Source organism: Aptenodytes forsteri, unplaced genomic scaffold (genome assembly GCF_000699145.1).
Source record: "Aptenodytes forsteri isolate BGI_AS27 unplaced genomic scaffold, ASM69914v1 Scaffold207, whole genome shotgun sequence".
NCBI classification, from domain to species: domain Eukaryota; kingdom Metazoa; phylum Chordata; class Aves; order Sphenisciformes; family Spheniscidae; genus Aptenodytes; species Aptenodytes forsteri.
In genome coordinates, this window is record NW_008794836.1 from 3552183 (window position 1) to 3562634 (window position 10452).

At 40.5% G+C, this 10452-nt stretch overlaps 1 long non-coding RNA gene across 1 annotated transcript; it reads right to left on the reverse strand.

Annotated features, from left to right (window-relative positions):
- Positions 1-5613: 5613 nt before the first annotated feature.
- LOC103894996 lies at positions 5614-10370 on the reverse strand. The gene is made up of 2 exons (XR_657342.2): positions 10130-10370; positions 5614-7034 (listed from the first exon to the last, which is right to left on the reverse strand). It is a non-coding gene; the product is annotated as an uncharacterized LOC103894996 (long non-coding RNA).
- Between the last annotated feature and the right edge of the window lie 82 nt (positions 10371-10452).

Genomic DNA, 10452 nt, shown 5'->3' on the forward strand with positions numbered 1-10452 from the left:
AGAGCATGGGAAGCTGAAAAGTCCTTGACTAGTGTAAGCACTGCTTAGCAACAACTAAAACATGGGTGTGTTATCAACATTGTTCTCATCCTAAATCCAACACACAGCACTGTACCAGCTACTAGGGAGAAAATTAACTCTATCCCTGCCGAAACCAGAACAGATGTATAACACTGTACGAGCTTCAAAAGGAAGACCAGAATTTACAAGATTGTATCATCTGGATGGTCACAAGCCAAAAGAAAGCAGAAAGGTATTAGAAGCAGAAAAAATTGTCTGTTCAAAGTTTTGTGCACAGTAGAGATGGACAAGCCTTGAATTAGGACCAAGATGCATTTAAAGAGCTGTAGTGGATGTCCTGGACACAAAAATACATTTAGTTTTAGGGCCTGTAGATACTGGCACAGTACGGAATGAGCTGGCAACCTGTATGAAGGAAGAAGTGATCTAGGGGACACTATATAATACTACACAAGAAAACAAAAAATACATGAGAGTGTATGACTTAGAAGCTGTAAAAACTGTTATTTTCATCAGCATTTACTCTCAAATACTCTTCTTTGGTAAAAGTGGCAAAAGGGGAATGACAAATTAAAAAGAAGCAGAAAAGTAGTCCATGCACATATGCAGTGGTAGGAAATAGTGTAGTAAGAAAACAGTCAGACCTACCACACACACACACATGGAAACAACGTGAGAAAACTGGGGAAGACATGAGGTACTGGGACAGTATTTCCAACAGGCCCCCTCCCAGATCACTAACTGAAGACTGGGATAAGGAAAAAGGCAATTAATTGCTTATGCCTCACCTTTACAGAGCCCAAGGTACAACGTGACCATTGGGGATTGCCTGCTGTCCTGGTGGAACTATGGGACAAGTGGAAAATGAAGAGCCCGGATGTTGCCTGAAAAGACAATATAATACAAAAAGATTGAATACCTGGCACAGGCTGGGAGCTGTGCAATTCAGAAGGCTCTTCCGATTAAGCAGGCAGAGGAAGAGAATGAAGTGCTAACAAAAAGAAAGAAGGAATATTTAAGCAGGAGAAACCAGAACTGCTGCGAGAAGTGTGACTGCTGATGCATGATGCCCTGCTGCAGGACCTGATCGCACAAATCTGAGGCGTATCTGCAAACAAAAAATACATGAGTGTATGACTTAGAAGCTGTAAAAACTGTTATTTTCATCAGCATTTACTCTCAAATACTCTTCTTTGGTAAAAGTGGCAAAAGGGGAATGACAAATTAAAAAGAAGCAGAAAAGTAGTCCATGCACATATGCAGTGGTAGGAAATAGTGTAGTAAGAAAACAGTCAGACCTACCACACACACACACATGGAAACAACGTGAGAAAACTGGGGAAGACATGAGGTACTGGGACAGTATTTCCAACAGGCCCCCTCCCAGATCACTAACTGAAGACTGGGATAAGGAAAAAGGCAATTAATTGCTTATGCCTCACCTTTACAGAGCCCAAGGTACAACGTGACCATTGGGGATTGCCTGCTGTCCTGGTGGAACTATGGGACAAGTGGAAAATGAAGAGCCCGGATGTTGCCTGAAAAGACAATATAATACAAAAAGATTGAATACCTGGCACAGGCTGTGATCTGTGCAATTCAGAAGGCTCTTCCGATTAAGCAGGCAGAGGAAGAGAATGAAGTGCTAACAAAGAAAGAAGCTGAATATTTAAGCAGGAGAAACCAGAACTGCTGCGAGAAGTGTGACTGCTGATGCATGATGCCCTGCTGCAGGACCTGATCGCACAAATCTGAGGCATATCTGCACCCAGTGGCTGGTTAAACTAAAATCAGACTGGGCAGTGGTATCAACCATTTCTTGAGTAGGATTAGGCGACTGAATCCAACATCCAAGGAGAATTTTGAGAGACAAACAAAAGGCTCAAAGGGATATCAGAAAGGAAGGGTGTTTGAAACTGAGGAACACTGACTGAGAGCCATCAGCCCTTAAACTATTCTAATGGAATTGGGATCACATTAACTTGGAAAACCAAAAGTTACCTGTATAATACCTGATTGTAATTAATACCGTAAGGTGAAAAATTACGTATAATTGTAAAGTCTGCTATTGAATTCAAATATAAATGTTTAGCTGTTTGTTACAAAGAAGAGATGGAACCAAAGCAAAACAAAAACAGATGGAGGATTACTGAAGTTATCTAATAATATGAAGTAAATTTTCTTACTACATAGTAATGAAGTAGTTATTTCATTACTATGTACTTCAACATTAAGTATTCAGGAAACAGAAATGCAGCTAATTAATCTGGATATCCTCAGAAACTCATAGAGAGGGAAATGCTTTAGCCTGGATAACTAAGATAACTATTAATAATAATATTTGCTTATTTTATCTTCCACAGATAGCATAGTATAAGCAATCCCTTCCAAATGTATGCAGACTGTAAACTGCATATCGCTTAGTTTTCTTTACTGCATATTTTTATTATGATACATGCGTATAGGAAAAGTGAAAGCCATACTACTTTTCTTTTAACTCAAATGTCATGGCTGAGTTTAAAAACAAGAGCAAAATATGAACCTCGGTCATAAGAGACAAAGGATCCAACCGAAAGGATTCATCTCCGAGCAAGAGAAAACCTGTTTGTGTGAAGACATATGTACTTACTAATCTATAAATATCTATGTTCCTAATGAAATGTGTGTGTGTGTGTGTGTGTGTGTGTGTGTTTGCCCTGGATGAAACTTTCTATATTTATAAAACATAGACTTTTGAGTGCTCTAAGAAGAAAAGGTGAATCTCCTAGGTATAAAAATATTTCCTATGGAAAATTGTATTGCATAGAATACAATCACCTATGGCAATGGATTGCATACCTGTAAGTGCAGCTTTGTATCATTGGGATTGTGAAGACTGCACCTTCATTTATTGTACTGGGGATATTTTAAGAGATGTACAAAATGGTGGAAATCAGGAGTCTCTAACCTGATAGGGTATCAAAACATGACTTCTGTTTATAATATGTAACCTTGCATGATTATTCAACTAGAGCTCATCAGGTAACTTTGGAGATTTATAGCATTTCTGATATGAGAGATGTGCATTCACGAAGATGGATTATTGAACATGATAGATGTTCTTCACAGTCTCTTTAGGCAGATTCCAGAAAAACAGCGGCTCAACACGTGCATTACATACGTAAGGATATTAGTTTTCAATGTTTTGACAATTGCTTAGATCAGAATTTGACCAAGATGTGATATGAAATTGCCCCAGTCATTTTGCCATTATCTATGTAGGATTAGTTATGTTCATATATATCCAGAAATCACTGTGAACTCTCTCATAGTGTGTAACATGCCCAATGATAGGCACACATGCAATGTAAAGATAGAAATTACATCATTACCTTAAGAGTAAGACTATGGTCTCTGACATCTACAGAAACCTGAACTTAGCTTTACAAACCACAGTTGTAATTTTAGTTGTTATACTAGCTTTGGTGATTGTACAATGGTTACATCATTATACCCTCAGACCCTTAAGCGTTATCATCACACAAGACCACAAAGGAAAAAGTGATTGCCTTCAAGAGCCATCACCCAGTCCTGCTAAGAAGCCTTGAGTCACAGGAGAGTTGGCAACATCTCTGCTGGACTCACGTAATGATTAGCCAGTGTTTAGCAGACCATCTATCTGTCGTGGTTTAACCTCAGTCGGCAACTAAGCACCACGCAGCCGCTCGCTCACTCCCCCCCGGTGGGACGGGGGAGAGAATCGGAAGGGTAAAAGTGAGAAAACTCGTGGGTTGACATAAAGACAGTTTAATAGGCAAAGCAAAAGCCGCGCAGGCAAGCAAAGCAAAACAAGGAATTCATTCACTGCTTCCCATGGGCAGGCAGGTGTTCAGCCATCTCCAGGAAAGCAGGGCTCCATCACGTGTAACGGTGACTTGGGAAGACAAACACCATCACTCCGAACGTGTCCCCCTTCCTTCTTCTTCCCCCAGCTTTATATGCTGAGCATGACGTCACATGGTATGGAATGTCCCTTTGGCCAGTTTGGCTGTGCCCCCTCCCAGCTTCTTGTGCACCTCCAGCCTTCTCGGTCGGTAGAGCATGGGAAGCAAAAGGGGAATTTTAGCCTGGTACATGTGATTTTTTGCCATTGCCATTGCTCGCCTAGTGGCTGAGTGACTGTTGCTAAACCTGTGTGAGTTTGCGTCTGTGAGTGCTGCGGGGGGAAAGGATTTGACAGCCCCGCACAGTCCCTGGATGATCAACAGCATCCTTAATGTCAACTGCATCTGGGAGAGGCTGTTGTGCAGTTGTCAGACTTCAGCTGGGAACCTCAATATTGAGGAGGGAGACACCCACCCCCCCCATGAACATCAGGCTGTGTGTGGCAAAGACCTCAGGAGGCCAATGCCTTGTCGTATGGCACATATGCCCCCATCTGCCTGAGAAAGACTTAAACTGTCAACCTTAGGACCTAGAGGCGCACTGGGAAGGGGAGCATAATATTAAGAGAAAAGGCGTAAGTGCTGTAAAGTTTTCTGTGTAACAATTTAAATTGCACTATTAATGAGGGTGGGATTTTTTCCATATTAGATAATTTGTACAATTATACTGTTAAAACATTTACTGGACTAACAGTAAATTCTTAGTTTCATATGTGGTGTCCTCTTCTGCCTATAGCAAGATTTTGAGCGTAGCACTAAGGAACTTGTCCCTGTCCCATCTTTCTGTTAATTAGAAACACTACTGGTTGCACCCGAGAACTGATTCGGTCAGCTGCCACCGACTGCCATTAAAAACTAAACCACAACTAATACTGCCAAGATCTAAAAGACTGGCGGCAGAAAGCATTTTGGACTTCTGAAAGTTCTGCACTCACACACGATTTGCACCAGATTCATCTACTTTTACTGTGGTGAACTCAGTACACACTTAAAACTCATGAATGCAACTTAGGTACTATTCTGCTTTTTGAAAACTAAAATATTTTTGAAAACTAAAATAATTCTACACATACTAATGAATTTATATTGACAGAGCTGTCAGAGCACTAGCAAGATGTATCTCCCCCTTTCTTCTTACCTCACTTGACCTCCCCCAGGATTAGATGTGTTACCCTCTGATCGAGTATCTGGCAACCTGATTTTCTTTCCCGAGTAGAAGGCTAGACAGCCTAAATGCCTGTAGTATTTCAGGGAGGAATGGGAGACTATGCAACCAGCCTTCAAGAGACCTCCTAGGTAAGATTATTTCTCAGGGATTTTAGGAAATACCTGGCAATGAACAATGAAAGAAAGCAAAATTGCTGCTGAAGCCAAGGTGCTTCATTCTTAATTCTAAGTGTATTGGATATAAACCATGCAATATTGGCTAGCGTTAATAAGTTACTTGTTTAATAGCAATATATCATTACAAAAGCCCACTGCAATAATAGCAGGAATGTTCCTTTGGGACAACTATCCTGGAGAGCTCAAGCTACTTATTTCCTATGTGTTAGAGATAAACTTTGGTAAGACAGAGGTGACAGTTGCCAAATATTGTGGGTATGACATTAAGGATAGAGTCCCAAACGTTTTATGTTCTTCCCCCAACAAATAAACACATACACTAATACCAGGAAATAGCATTACTGGCAGTTGTAGAAGGTTGTTACTATTGGCAGTAATTACTTTTGAGAAATACATACAGAAGGCATAAATACAACAAGGTATATACAACAGTCCAAAAATATGATGATATTCCTAAAGGTTTTCCTATATTTTGTGTCTGTGAAGTGTTTCACAAATTTTTACTTGAAACTAAAGACTTTCTGCTAAATTAAATCCTTTTTTTAGTGAGACTCATAGGCATTTTCACAACAAATATTGTTCTACATCTGCCGATTTTTTTTAATTGGTATCACACTTTGAAGTGTCTTGATTACTGTGTAAACAACTATGAAAGATATTTACATTTTTTGATACTCTGTTATACAAAATAAAGACACCAAATCATAATAATACTGCAATATTGTGAAAGCAAGAAGCAGCCATTATCTAGGACTTTCAGGTTCCTGGAATGTTTTCATTTTGCTCTGCATGGTAAGTGCAAATGGCATTCCCACCAAGTGCGCTTACTGGAATTTGACAACCCTGACACAGGCTTTTTAGTATTTCAGATTGTACATTAGTTTTGATCTTTAAAGATGTGTTGTTAAAGCTCCTGATACCATGACAGGGCAGAGGTAAGACCTTAAATGAATGAATACCCTACATTTCTTAAAAAAACAAACCCAAAAGCAAAAACAAAACCCCCAAACCTATAAACTAATTAGTGGATATACTAACAGATTCTTGGAGTGTTTGCTGCAATTTTCAAGGATATGTGCTTTGCTCTTCATACGTAATCAAACAGTTGAATCCTTGCTAGAAGTGCAGTATTAATTACGGATCTGTGACATGCTGTTGAGGTCTTTGGCAGCAGCTGTGCAACACCGACCACTTCTTTTCTCCTCTGTGTCTCACCTTGGAGAAGCCAAAGATAGGGATAAGTAGCTTGTTTAATCTCCATTCCCAATGTTTGACCTGTCTGAGAAGACTACCAAGATAAATGACAATTAAGAAGTTAACAGATTTTTTAAGGGGGGGCATTTGTATTTGATCTGGATGACAACTGTGCAATTAATTTCTTATGGGTTCTTGAACAAATAGTAGGGTAAGTATGGCTGGCCAATGTTGCAAAATAAGTTAGTTTTCTTTCAAATGTTGAACTCCATTTTGTGTTATGTACTGAACGTGCAGAAACCAGTCCAAAGGTGGGAAGCTGCAATGTGTACTGTAACATGCTCAGATGTCTGACACCTCTATAAAGGACACAGGGAATCCTTCAAGAATCCATTCTTCTGGAATAATGAAACATGAATCTTTTTGAGTATCTGCCTCTTTCCAGGGGAACACCTTTTCTTGATAGTGTCCATTGTGGGATCCAGTATAGGCACAGGGGAGAGCTCATGTGTTCCTGTGTTTCTCAGTCCTTGGCCATGGACTACTTCTCATCTGCAAGACATCAAAAGGTGCAATGGCAATAAAAAATGCATACATCTCCTCACACACAAGCAAGCAAAGTGGGCCAACCACACCTATATGTAAAAAGGCTTTCAGGAAAAGGAACTGGGAGGAGTTGTGCCCAGACTAAAATGATGACAAATCTTGGATATAGCCTTTAAGTATTGAATTTAAACATACAAAGGACATGCCTTGTGACTTGTCACTTTGAGAGATCAGTAATTCTTAAATGTTCTCAATAGTACAGTTAAAAAATATCTTCCTGTCTTTGGTACATGCTATCTCTTCTCAGACGTATTAAACTAGGAGTTTAGACTGCTCACAGCTAAAATGGAGCACAGCTGATGGAATAGGCTAATAAGTACTTTGTGGTATTTGGGACCACACTGTGGCATCCAGGTATGGATGTTTGCAATGCTCCATTTATGTCTACATTGGAATAAAAACTGGGCACACATCATCCTTGGCCATTGCCCTCTTTCTCTCCCTGCAGGCTAGAAGGTAACTCCAGCAAACCCTCACCATATTCCTGCTCTGGGCAATCTGAGAACCAGCATGGCAGGAACCACACTGTAATTCATGTATGAATTATCTATTTCATAGCTGTGGGACTGGGCAGTCTAGAAATTAGCAGAAGTGCATGACAGCTGTAGTACAGAATCCTGCACCCCAAAGATGACTCTGACAGGTCTGGAAGTGTGTTACAGAGCCAGGCCAGGACCAGGGACCAGGTCTGCTCTGAGCCACTTTGTTTAGAAGCACCTGGAGCTCAGGAACTGGCTCCGCAAAAGCCAGTCAAGGCCACAGACCACACAGATCCGTTCTGGCTGAGATACGAACAGACACCGTTGATGAGGGAGAATCTGAACCAGTGCTCTAAGGAAAAACAGATTTTTTTTCTAACACAGTTCCTACAGTTTAGAATCTCTGTCATCTTTTGCAAAGTAAGTGCAAAATATTAGTGAATCAAAGCAGATGTACCGCATGACAAGAGTAGCCATTTTTCTCTTTAATGCTTTCCAGATCTTGAATGTTATTTGATTTCTATTTGAACTTTGCATATTTAAAAAAAAATCTAAATTGATGTAATAATTGTAACTATACAGTTACTGCTCAGCATTGCTATGCAACATTTTAAAGTATACATAACCTGAGCATGACCATCCTTTTAAAGACTAGTTTAGAGTGGATTGATATACTCCAGCCTCAGTGGTAACTGGGTGCCAGACACATGCCTTAGACATCACTCCTATATGATCCACTGCTGTTCCCCAAAAAGAGCAGTTATTACAAACAGTCCTCCTCTTCCTACTTCTACTGGCAGCAGCAGCTGCCAGCTTTGTATCAATCTCTGACAAATGCACAAAGATGCATTCAGCTGTTGGGACGATATTTGTTGTTTGAACCGCCATTTTTGCCTCCAGGTAGAGCACTAAATGGCAGTGTCCCGAGAGCCAAACTCGTCCTTTGAGTCTCAGCTAGATTACAGTGTAATAGATGATCACAATAATATATGCCTTAGTATCTTTGAGTTACTTGTGACAAAGCAGGCAGATAAAATCATGCGCCAGTTGTAAACGGGAACATGAGCAGATACAAATGATATGGTTATCAATTTCTCAGTTCTCAGTGTTAAATATAGCATTTGGGCTTTGTCTGTTATAGAGACAGGGGCTATTTGCAGAATTTAACTTACTGAAGTTCAAGGTTGCTCGGATGTGAGGCTAGAAACTGTGTCATTTCTACTTAAAATCTTCCACATGAAGGTTAAGAAGGGGTCCCTGTCTTCAGGGAGCCGAAAGTCACAGCTATATTCCTACTGTTTACACAAACTGCTAATGCTGATTTATAAATCTCTCTCTTGTGTTTATGCCAAACAGCTAATAACAGTGCTGTGAACTTGCTTGAGCTTTCTGACAATGAAGAAAACCAAAGAGACTGTGCTAAGAGTGAAGCTCCTGTTTCCTATGCTTGTGAACTCAAAGGTGGCAGGAATTACCCTCCTACCCCCACTTCAACAGCAAGCAACCCCTTCAGTACCGAACAGCTGGAAGCCCCAAAGCAGCAGCACAGGTAACACGTAACTATTGTAAAAAAACAAATTTCCTGGCCCTTGATAATCAGCTGGAATTTCTCTCCTTTTAGTTTGCCAAACTAGTTAACTTTGAGAATGAGTGACACATTCACAAAAGAACACGATGCGCACAGTATGATGAAAGAAGCAAGAATAAGATGATAAGAGTTGTTAAACTTTGGTTTAGCACAGGCATTAAGTTTTGAGAAGCACAGGTAATTTTAAAAACAGTTTTTCAGTCTGGACTCTGGGGAAAAAAAGAAATCCTGATCTATCAGAGCTGGATATGATAGGTAGTTCTGCTACAGCATAAATGCTACTTCTTTCAATAACCAAACAAAAAATGCTTGCGCCTTCTGCTAGGGCAACTGCTATAGCAAACAGTAGGAGTATTGCCCTACTCATTCTTAGGTCAGGGAATACTTGTTGCACTCTGTAAGGAAAAAAGTACAAAAGTACTTGGGTTTTTGTGTGTGCAGTTAGAAACTGCTGCAAGGAAGGAAATACACTGTAATTAAATGTACACTGTTGATGAAACAAATCATTATGGAAACTTTCACTGTGGCCAATTTTGGGTAAAGTAATAAATGAATTGCTAGTGCTGTTAGTTATCTGGCAGACAGGAAGGGGAAGCAGCACTAAAATTCAGAGGAAGCCAAGATAGGGGAGATGAGTTACAAACTGAGGATAAAAATTTAGGAGATGGCTGTGGAAATGAGGTAAGGTATCCAGGAGTTGAAAAGTTTGTAAACCGTGGCTGAAAAACATTCAAAAGAGGCCTCTAAATAAATGTTCTCACTACATGTCTAAACAAAGCAAAATTGCTGGACCTTAAATAAAAGTGCTAAATGCTGGCCTAGAGGCATGGTCAGGTTACTGATTAGTTGCCTTGGCTATTTGGTGGCCTATCCAAAAATGAGACACGTCGGTATTAGGTCAAAAACGTCCACAGCAATCTACCTGTGCTATTCAGCGTTTAGAGCTCCATTAGGATCAACTGAATTAATCTTACTTTGTTTAGGATTCTTTATGTGTCCGGTAAAGCGACATTTTGCTGTACAGACACAGTGTTTATGAGAACTCATGGATGCTCCCGGAGTCTTGTTCTGCTGAGCTTGTCTGTGAGCACGCCAGCGCTCTATCGGTCGAGAAGTGTATTCCAGCACTCATGATGACACCAAATCTGCTGGGGGGGTGGGGGTGGGGTGGTTTTTTTTGCGTGTGGGAATGCAGAGCTCACCCGGCAGCAGACACACTGGAAAAGACACCAAAGAGGCACTAAGAAAACAAACCGGGGACCGTGGAGCGACGGCAGACACCCCGCCCCCCGCTGGC